Consider the following 12388-nt stretch of genomic DNA (forward strand, 5'->3'; position numbering starts at 1 on the left):
TAAAAAACGCTTGTTAATATAATAAATTCTTAAAAAAAAAATATTTTATGAAAAAGTTATAGTCGTTTTAAATTGTGTAGAATAATTTAACCTTTAATATACATAATGTTTTTTTTTTATATTTAATGTACTTTAATTTCTTATTATAATTTTTAATGTATATATTTTTATATATAAAATTTCAACTACGCAGTTGAGACGTTCTTATACAATATGCTTATTTTTATTTGTGTTCGATAAAAAATTTATTTAAAACTGAACAATTCAATTGGCATGATCGATCTAACATGTGGATCAGTAACATGCTTGGTTCTCTGGTGTAGTTTTAAAATAATTGGTTATGATTAGATTTAAAAAATGAAAGCCCATAAATAACAATACTAAAAAATATATTATTTTAATTATGTGTTTGTTATGACGTTTGTTGTACTTACGTTAATTATACAAAACTTAGTTTTATTATCTTCTTTTATATGACCGACCCGACCCGAAACGGAAAAAATTAATGTATAACGATATATAGACAAACATCCCCTAAAACGTTTATACCCCCCCCCCTCCCCAATGATAAATAATTCATGTGTCTACCACAGGGTGTGACAAAGCTATATGAAATTGCAATGGTCAGCAAAATGTTAGATCTTGCATGCCACATGAATTGGTTTAGCAGCGACCAATGCACCGTGTTCAGCGAGACAACTATAATTCACTTTACATACTATGATTAACATATTCTTTTCTTAATTTCCATCACAATGATCCTCTATATTTTATGATTACCCGAATAATAAAAAAGTCCTTTCGTATTTTTGTTTCTTTGTATATCCTTGTTTTCGTCAAATTAAAAAACTATAAATAACAGTAAATCTCGCACAAGTATTCCAATAAGCTGTACGCATCTTTGAATCTGAAAAGCTATATTTGATATCTGCCATTATCTTGTAACTCGAAAAATGGTCTACCATTGAACCCTTTCTGGTTTCGGGCCAGGGCAAAATGGGTGGCACTGGAAACAAAAACAACATATGCAAGAAATGAGACATTAACCATAAAGACTGCATCCTTTAAGCGTCCAAGAGGACACTATGCAAACGGTTGCTTCTGTCTATATTAGGAAGCCACTTAGCCATTTTCCACATGAGTTAGCCATTACCGAATGATGATTCAATTGTGGTATTCAATGGAGAAATTGAATGAAATGATGGTTCAAAACCTGAGTTTATATAACCCTTGCCCAGTTGGTATAAATTATCTTACAACCTTAATAAAACCATTGCAAAAGAACCTTATAATCATTCAAGTTTTGTCTTTCTAGTTCTTGAAAACATCGTTTGGCTATATATCTTCCAAGTCATGTGAACGGTTTAAATGGATCAGCACCACCCAACGACCACCATCATTAGTTACCACTACCATCTACCGATCGCTGATGATACCAACATCCAGAACTGTTGCCGTTGTGAATCCACCCACTCCCTATCAAGACCAAGAGAGTGAAATCATCGAGACCATAAGAGCGGAATCAAGCTCACTAATATGGATCTTATGTCTTCGTATTCGAGAAGTGTCAACTGATAAACAACCAAAAAAATATGATAAATAGCGGGTAAACAATTTATCATATATTTTTTTTACAACATTATTATAATATAGTATATATGTATGAATTAATGGCATTGTCGTTAATAGTGGGTAAGCAATTTATCATAGTGCTATATAAGTTAGAGATTCAAGAAAAATCTAGAGAATAAGTGAAAGTTCACTTCTTAATATATAGGCGTTCAGTTCTAAAATATATGAAGAATGACAAAATTCTTTTCAAATATGAATTTTAAATGTGCTCAGCTCTTAACTTGATCATTCTTATTTCAATTAACTTTTTTTGTCATAACTGGCCTCGTTTAGGCTTGCAAGCCTACTCGTGCCCGATAAGTGAATCTCAGACCTGTTTGTTAAACAATATTATTTCTAGACTCGACTTGTGCCCAACATAGTTTAACTCACAAAATCTCGTGATCATTTACTTATTTCTATCGTAATTTATATACAATAATTATTATTCTGTAAATATATATTAAGACATTAAATGAAAATTATTTAAATATTGGGCTCGCTAAGTGATTCTCGGGCACGTGTATTATAAATTAGAAACAACATTATTTTTAGGCTCGAGTTGAGTCAAAGTTCGTATAACATACAAAAGCTCAAATCCGGCTCACTCCATATTATAATTATTATCTTGTTAATGACCAAAACAAATTACAATCTTAGAACTCACAACTTTGTAGCCTGATATGATCCACTCTGGTGACTCGAATTAACTTTGCAAACTCACTCGGCCTCAATTGAAGACAGTAGTCACTCTGCAAAAACATATTATAATTTTAAACCAGACAGTTAAAACTAAAAACATTTATGGAAAATAAAATATTATATCTTCGATATAGCAATATTTAACTGAATTACGTTGACAGCCTACATACCATGTCAAAGTAGAAACTCTAGGGTGAAATAAAACCGTGAAACAAACATGTTATTAGCAGTTCAATTTTGTTTTTCAATAATACCGTTAGTAACGGTTGGCATAATGCATGTTTTGAACTAAAAACCATCAAAATCGGAACATAAACACCCCTAATTAAACACCAAAAGTTCAGTCCCATGTGCATTAAGATTATAACTAATTAGATAACTACAATTTTAAATAAATATATTAGCCTAAAATCCCGTAATTTAATACCTACCCTTTATTTCATATTAGGATAGCGAGGTTTTGCCACCTTATAATTCATAACAAAATGTATAGGAATAACAAACTTTGTTAATTAACATGTTAATTAATGTGCCCTTACCAACACCAGACGTGTGAGTAATTACAATCGGTATGTCGACATCACATATGACTACTTTACTCCAAGAAACCACATAGCTTCCAAATTTCTTCTTTTGATCTTTCACAAATCGAGTGTGTAACGTCATCACTTAATTAGCAAATTTCATAATATGATGACATCATATAACAACAGTAAAAAGATCTAAATCCTCACCTCAAGTAACAAAACACAACCATTGGATTTTAAGTTGGGTTCATAAGCATCATTAAATGCCCTTTGTGTGCATTTGGTTTTGTTCCTAGAATGATTAGAATCACCCTTTACAAAAGACAAAAGAAAGTAAAAGTACAGTCAAAGCTCTAAAACACCATAGGAAAGCCTTAAACTCGACATCCACGGGTGGGATAATTGAAAATACGAACTATATTATATGTTGGATCATTAAATCCACCAATAACATTAATGGCATGCACACAAATTAATTGGTATATGTAACATCCTGCTTTTGAAATAGAACTAATAAAATAAATTTTCATTTATTTAATAATGTGTCGTTAGTTTAGATAAATAAGCTAATAGAAGGTGGGCTTGGACATTTAAAAGATGGAATAAGGGATGAAATAGGCCGTAGGTCCATGAGTTTAAGGGAGTATAAATACCCCTTAAACCCTAATCCTTTCCATTTTTATCCATCTCTACACCATAGCCTACACCTTCAAAAAACACACACACACACACACACACTCTCCTTTATCCCGAACCAAGATCCGAAGGTGAGAACCCGAGCTTGATAGTGTTAGAGCATCGTAACGAACTAAACCAACATCAAGACTAGATCGTGTTCGTAATCGGCTCGTTTAAAGGTACGTTTTATAAGGAAATGCTTATTCAGCTCGTTTGGAATCCTTAGATCTATACAAATGATATAAACTAATCAAATGAGATGATCCTTTCTAAAATTCGTTAACAATGGATAGGTTAATTGTAAACCTAAAGAACTGGTTTGAATATCAATCAATCACACCCCTAAAAACGTGATGTTTAAGTGTTTGAACGATTTGGGTTTGTTAGCGTTGTGATTACGAGTCTAATGATACCAAGATTGTGCTGTTTCATCATGATTTGAGGTTTAATAATGAATATGGTGTATGTTGACTGTCCTTGTTCATATCAATTTAACTTTGACCATCGGGGTCAAGGATTGGATAAGAACAGATATTCATTCGTTATGAATGGCGATTGACTGATCATTCGCTAAGCAATCATAACGAATGAGATACATGCGAATGCACTAATAACGAATGAGCCCTCATTCGTTCTACAGGAGTCAAGAATGACCAAATTCATTCGTCATCCATTCGCCATGAGGAGACAGCGAATGAAGCCATTCGTTATAGATGCTCCTGTAACGAATGAGCCTTTCATTCGTCTCAAAGATAGCACGAATGGCCTTAGTCATTCGTTATACACTCATAATAACGAATGGGATCATTTGTCATAGCGAATGGTATAGCGAATGATACTTAACCAGAATGAAGTTTTCATAGCGAATGAGATAACGAATGAGGCTTAATCAGAGGCCATTCATTATAACGAATGAGTTAGCGAATTAAATAATAATTTAAGAATTCTAATGAAATTTGTGTTAAGGCAGCTTAACCCCAGCCAGGCGCTCTACGCCTTGGACCCAGCTAGGGCCTGCCGCCCCTAGAACCCCGCTGCCAGGTGCGCTGCCCCCGGACCCCCGTTCGTTGAGGGTTATATTAAACTAGAAATATACAACGGTAGAGATAGTTAATTGATACGTGTAATTGTTATACAGTTAGCCGTCCCCAGTTAAAGAAAGTAATTACCATTAACTCTGAAAGGAACTAGACTCAGGTGAGTTTCTAGCCCCACTTCCTTGTTATGTATTCGGGGCTGTGTGCATACTCAATGTAATTAGTTAATACACTTACCTTGAGTAGTAAGTGTATGCATGGATGTGAAAACGTAATTTGTCTATCTCAGATCTAAATCAATCCATAACATATTAGATTGATTAGTTTACGGATCTAGTTAATTGATATGCTCTTATAGTGTGTGTGTGTGTATATATAAGAGTAATTGTAATAGTAATAGTAATAGTAATAATAAGGTTAACGAAGTATTGAATCGAGAGGGAGGATTGACAGAGGTTCGAGGTAATAATATAAATCAATCCTTAAATTATGTAAGGCTACTTAGCCTTATATAGACGATGGAGACCAATTCGTTACACATCCCGTAACGAATTGGCTCCATTCATTAACTTACAATAGCATAACGAATCACAGATTCGTTATACCCCCATTCGTCAACATTCCATGACGAATGGGAAACATACATAATGAATTACAACCCATTCGTTAAATATCCTTAACGAATGGACTGATACAAATAACTAACTGGCTAATTCGTTAAACATCCTAAACGAATTAGCCTATATATAACGAACTATTTGTTTTTCCATAAATACCCTTTACATTAAAATAATAATAAATTACATCCGATAAGTTACAAAGACTCGAGAGGACGAAAACTGTGCCCTAACAAACACCCCCTCGTCTTGAGCTCTTTGTCTTTAAATTACTTGAAGCGTTTTTTCTGCAAATCGTGACAACTATGAATCCCCTATTCGTGACATAAACGTACGACTTGCTAAAACTGCATAGCTCGGTTGTAATCTTCTTGGTGCTCGATAAGTATCTTGTTCTCGAACAGCACGTCATTGTCTGTTTCGGATAAGTGAACGCGCCACATCTGGTCGATAACTCTAATAAAACTGGTTTTCAAGCCTTTAACTAGTACAATTACCGCCTCGTCGGTACGATTATCATAGTACCATCGATTAAACTTTAGGTGAAGACTTTGTGGGAATGTCTTCACCAGTACATGTTTCATCGTCTTCGGAGGTTTAACCTTAAGCACGAGTTTTCTCCAACCCGTATGGGGATCAATCTTGTCAATACGTTTACGGGTTGGAACTTGTGGCTTAAAGAACTTGAAACCACGGTTTACCTCGAAGAGCAAATGTTGGTGAAACCATTATGCTCGACGATCTTTACCGCGATTAATAAAAGGTCGACTCGCGAGGGTACAAACATCCCATCGCGGTAGTGAGAGAACGTCAGTGATGTGCTGATAATATTGTACGCCGTTCTCCCACTTAACAATACAAACTTTTAAATCAGAATCGTATAACCAGGAAACGATGTCACCTTTCACAGTTGACACGACTTTGAATGTTGTCTTTTGATTTGCTTTAGCTCATGCGACAACGTCCAGTTTCTGTTCTTGGTCAACGTATCGATATGCCTCAATAATCTTACGAGCCCTCTTGCTCCTGTACTCAAACCAACCCCGAATATCAGCCTCATTCGGATCAACATCTCGTTCAGACATCTTGGCTTTATTCTTCGTTATCTTCTCCAAATGATCTTCAGCAACTTTGACATTTTCTTCAGTATAATTAGAAACACCCTGATCAATATTTGATCGTTGATATAGATCGGGGTATTCCTCTGCTGTCACATCTTCAACCTCAATCTCCTCATCTTCGTAAATATACAACGTATTCCCATGTGGAATAGTCGTATCCAATAAGACTTCCTCATCGTTCACCACCTCCACACCCTCCTCGGCTTCCAAAGCATCCAATTCTTCATCATTCAACCCTAACAGTAATGAAATCTGTTCGCGCGTTAGGGACAGATCAACGAACTGACCTTCTTCAATCTCGTCAAGGTTAGTAGTGCTCATCACTACTCCTTCCGTGAAATCCATGAACAGGATGGTGTTGGCTTTGATTGACTCGATGGGTTTGGCGTTTTTCGAGTCTTGATAAACTACCAACTGTTTATCATTGCCTTCACTTCCGCTCGTACCAGCATCTGAGGATGAGCCGTGAGCTTGTTTCGGCTCACTACCTCCAGCACCTAGCGTTAGGATCCTCATCATCATTCTTCAGCTTTCTCAATTCATCGTCTTTGCACGTAAGCTGAAGGATGAGATCCTTCTGTTCTTTAATTTTCACCCCTGAGTCGTGAAAATATCACGGAGGGCTTTCGTTTCCTTCTGACAATAGGGAATATACCCCATCAGACGACGTTGATTATTCATTAACTGCTCTTGAGCTTGTCTATCAGCCGCCATTTGATTCTCATATAAGTGAATCAAACTCAAAAGCATGTCCATCTGATGGGTTGGAGGCATAGCATGAAGTGGCTGGATTGGACCTTGAGGACGTGTAATTCCCATAAACGAGACGTCCAACGGTTGATTAGACCTCATAGTCTGTGTCGGAGAAACCACTGAAGTAGCAACATCAGGCCTTGGCATCTCTGATAATACGGATTGTGGAATCAAGCCAAGCCTTGGATCAGTAGCAAGTGTGGTCATCAAAGTAAGTACCATGGTGCTAGTAGTTAGCGGCACCGCTGGTCTTTGAAGAGCTGACGGCCTTGGTTCTTGTTCTCAAAAGACACACCTGAACCCTGAGATATACGACGTTTAGGCGGTTCATCACGAGCTACCGCCTTCCCCTTATGCTTTCGTTGAGTAGCTTGAGAACTTTCTACCACAACCTTAGCACGTCGTTGATCACCATCACCACCATCATCACCATTATCTCCATCATCACCACCTTCGTTCCCACCTGGTCCCTTTTCACGTTCGGAATCCAAATCATCATGGATCCAATGATCATTAGAAGGACATTCATACGCCGGATGTGACAAATGACCAATCAAGTGTTTGGTTCTCGGCGGGTCCTGCCTATACGACTTCATCCTCTTTATCGTGTCAGCAGTCATATGCTCCATATTCAGCACACCATTCTCCAACATTTGATCAATCACTAAATCAGGAATAAGATCCTGAATGATCAGCTGTATGAAACGTGGATACATAAGGAATTTATCTCGTCGATTCTTGACTAGGAAATTTTCCTTGAGATGATAGAAGATCATCTCGGAGAAATTGAACGATTTGTTCAAAATCAGAGAGACGAATGCTGATTGTAACATGATCCGGCACTCGTCGTATCCACCCTTGCATCCACCAAGGCAATGAATAAGCACATGGAGTAGATACTTGTACATAGGGCACAAGTTAGCCTTGTTATACATGGAACGATCAAGGTCACTAGTGTAGAGCACACGACGGAACAACCCTCGGTTCAACCCCTTATCAACTTCACACGGGCTGTCCATGTTATCAACAAACCACAACACCCGTCTGATAACCCCGAGTGTGATAACAACAATCTTCTTTTTGACTTCAGCAACGATATGTTTCTCGGACTCAACATACCAAGCCTAATTCCAAAATGGTCGTACAATACTGAAGTGGACCTTCGGATTAGCAGTAACGGCATAGCCTATATGATGTGGTCGTATAAAAGCTATCCAATCCCTGAATATATCCTTGTCAGCAAAGTTCTCCCCAACAAAAGCACAAATGTTAAGCTTTTTATCGAACGACAATAGTGGGGGTTCAGGTTCTTGAGGTTGCTGAACCTGTGGCTGCTCAGCTGTGGGAGCATCATGAATATTTTCATCAACCATAACTGAAAATACATAAACGAGAGTAAGTAAACGAACATTCAAATATTAAATTATTAAATAATTTTAATTTTGAAAATAGTTCTAAGTGTCATTCGTTATCAATCTTCGCTAATTCGTTATAACGAGTTATTTAATTTAAACACGAAGTAAACACAACGAATCACTAGAGAAGGAGTAACGAAATAACTAACGAATTGTGAGTTCATTCGTTATCATTCGAATGAGGTGATTCGACATGGTGATTTGTTATGAATATGAACACGCTTGGGTTTCCATTCGTTAACTCATAACGAATTGTCACTAATAATTAAGAACTTTGACAATCTGGAGTCAAATTCAAAATTAACATAAACACTGATAGTCAAACATGCACTATCAGATTTAATTGAGCGATGTTAAACGATGAAATCACATACAATTAACACGAATCGACTCGTAATATCATCGACGGTCGAAACATGACCACCATTATCATTAAAACCAGTCAAACATTGAGTTATATAGATTTATAAATATCATACAAAACCCGAAACTCTAAACACCTAACTAACCCTTAAATCGGTCATCAATTTTGACGTTTTTGATCGCGTTATGATCGTGAGTACCTTAGGTATCTTAATTTTTGATCAAAACCGGTTTTAATGATGGTCAATAATTCTTGAAAATTTTGGCAGAGGTTCTCTTAGGGTAGCATGAAAAACAAGATGAACGAATGAGACGATTCGTCTTATTCCTGCTCATTATATATGACGAAATGGCACATTCTCCCAAACAACGAATTAGTTAATTCGTTAATTCAAAATTAACGAACGGACTAGTTCGTTATCTCATTCGTTAACATTGGTAACGAATGATCAATACGTTTACATTCATAACGAATTAACTTAAGTTCATGCTTCATTCGTTATCAACAAATGACGAATTGGGTTATTCGTTAAAGAGTTGCTGAAGCGAATTAAGGATAACGAATTGGGTAAATTCGTTATTAAAATGACCCTCATTCGTTATCCAAACAGATAACGAATGGACAATAAATTAAAATTTAAAGTTTAATCTTTTTCAATTTAAAATTGAAAGAAATAAATAATTAATTAATTAAATGAATTAAATAATGCCTCGAAACCTGTAAGTTCCCTGGATGGATCTGCACGGGATATCTCGATCTACGTAGGTGCGGAATCCCTGCGTAGGTCGTTACGAGCGTAGAAGACACGAATAGATCAAACACGATACGATAAACAAACACGTTATATTATAACCAAAACACGTGATACAATATCACTATTACAGACACGAACTCTCGTCCTCACGTTACAGCTCTCGTAACTTCGATAATGATCACACGAACCCCTTTTCTAAGCTAAGCCGTAACCTATATAAATACACGACAACTTTGCCTGGCATGTTCAGGCGAAGTTGTCCATAACTTCGCTTGACTAACAAGTTCGCCTAAACAGCGAACTTGTTAGTAACTTCGCTTAAGACATATAAAACATAATTAATCATTACAGACTAGATTACAGACACTAGACTATGAACTACTGACATTATGCACCAACAGACTCCCCCTTGGCAGTAGCTTCATGTCTTGATCTTCAAGCACGTGTCTTGTAATCTTCATTCTCTTGGTCTTCATGCATGTACTCCTTCTCTCACGCATACCGTGACTACTCGCTGATATTTCCTCGCTTCGTCTTTCCAAGCAGGAATATAAAATATCTTCTTTTCATTTAACACCTGCAGATCAGCTTTCGATAAATTAACAAGATGCATCGGATCATACACTCTTAGCACTTCTTGTTCGTCTTCGTCTTCCATCACGGCTTCAGCAGTATGGCAATCAACATACCACCATTTAAGATCTTTCAACACATCTTGAGGCATAGTCTTCATTGGAACCTCTTTCATGCATCGAATCGGTTTGTACTTCATTACCATCCATGGCTTGCCATCTGCTCTCATTCCTCTTTCCTTATCTTCCACTAGCTTTCCCTTCTGTGGCTTTAATAACTCAAACTTCTTTTCTTTAATACTTTCTTTCCACACGATCTTCCCAATAACTCTGGCCATGTTGTCGTCGCTTCTATTAATCAACCCCAATCTAGCCAAATCCTTCACCTCACATTCAGGCAATGTATTGAGAGATCTCAACGTCCTCTTAAAGTATTGGATCCCATCATATCTTTTCACCACGAACACTTTTAACTGTTCATCATATAGCTAACAGATAATTCCTTTCTTTGATTCAGCATAGCCTTTGATATTATAACTTTTCTTGAACATGGTTGGAACAGCAGGCTTCTTAGTTTTGATAAACCAATGAGCATAGCCTTCCTTCCATCTAGGCTGCTCCTCCCATTCTGTATCATCATCTACTGTATCTTGACATACATCTGACTTTTCAACTTCAGGGATCTCGTGTTCAACATTCTCCTCAACTATTTCACCTTCTTCAACATCATCTTCTATCACAATTTCTGCACCAATCTTTTCAATCTCTTCGACTGTTAGAACATCATCTTCACACATAAATTCATCATCCAACATATCATCATCCAACTCCTTCAAGGCATCGATCACATCATCTCCCATCTCCTCGTCATCTACCATCACCACCTCATTACCACCAGAACCGCCAGCTGCACCTGCAGACTCCCCCTGAGCTGTGGAAGTCCCAAGAGCTTGAGTAGTTCTTGGCAACTCACCACCTGCACCTTTCGATGCATTGGGATCATCGTCTCTGTCATTCTTCTTCTTTGTCCTGAGCTCGTCGCCTTTACAGCTCGTCTCCCCCTGAGATGTCAAGAACTCCTTCATAGCATCTATAATTTTCAATCTCGACACAGTCGAAACACCTTTGTTAAACACCAAAGAACATGATATACGATGTATCGACACTACGAACCTTGAATACGAATCGGAAACAGAAAGAAAAGAACAAAGATTGAAATCGGAAAACAAGTTCGCCCGAAACTGGATAAGTTCGCTGGAATTTCGGAATAAGTTCGCTGTGTTCTTGGAATAATGAAACGTTTGACTTTTAAAAACCTTTATATAGGGTCTGGGTTATACAGGCGAAGTTACGCTTAACTTCGCCTAGGCAAAGTTATTCACAAGTTCGCCTGTTTAACAACTTCGCCTATATTTACAAAATCAAACCTTATAATTTGAACATTTTGCAATTAACTTTTAAAACTTCCTTTAAAGAGTTAAATGATAAGATCAAAATCAAGTAACCAAGTATTAAAACATAAAAACTACCTAAGTACGAAAAACTTTTAAAAATTAAAGTACAAGGGATCAAATTTCAGTCTCGACAGGGACTACTACGTTTTAGAAAAGATCCGAACAGGAATCATACTAATTACGTGACTGTCACATAGATCCGTGTTTAGCTATATTATGACATAAAGAAACAGGTTGTAAGCAGGTAAATAGCTTAAGATGGTTTTCATCGTTTCTGTGATACGAGTTAGGTTCAATTATGCCTCAAAGTTTAAGTGGGCAACAACTCAGAAATTATGATGCCTCCTATCTATTCTCAAAGCGTATTTGGCTTTCCCCAAGTCACCCCGAATTGACCTCGACCCATAGTGTCTGATTAAGTTTGTAAGTACTCTTCATCTGCTTCCCGTTCTCTTTCTTACTCCATGATTGAGAAGTCTTGACATTGTTAGCTCTAGAATGTTTCTATAACTTATAAGGTTTTTTTTTTTTTTTCGAATAAACATTTACATAGACTTCAGATTAGTAAACAACTGCAAGTCCCGAATCTGGATCACTGTAGTTTCTTCACACGCTTTCTTCACGGGAATCAGAACACTAACAGGCTCGTGTATGACTGGGTAATCGCTTTTCTGCCTATCATTCGGAAAGATATATATGAAGACATGCAGAACTCTTAAGAAGTTTCCACATAAAATCGAGTAGATTTAGTTAGTATCACTTCTACTTTTACGCACCATAAAA

Source organism: Bidens hawaiensis, unplaced genomic scaffold, assembly GCF_021521415.1.
Source record: "Bidens hawaiensis isolate Kalapana, Puna unplaced genomic scaffold, B.hawaiensis_p1.1 tig00008152_1, whole genome shotgun sequence".
NCBI lineage: Eukaryota > Viridiplantae > Streptophyta > Magnoliopsida > Asterales > Asteraceae > Bidens > Bidens hawaiensis.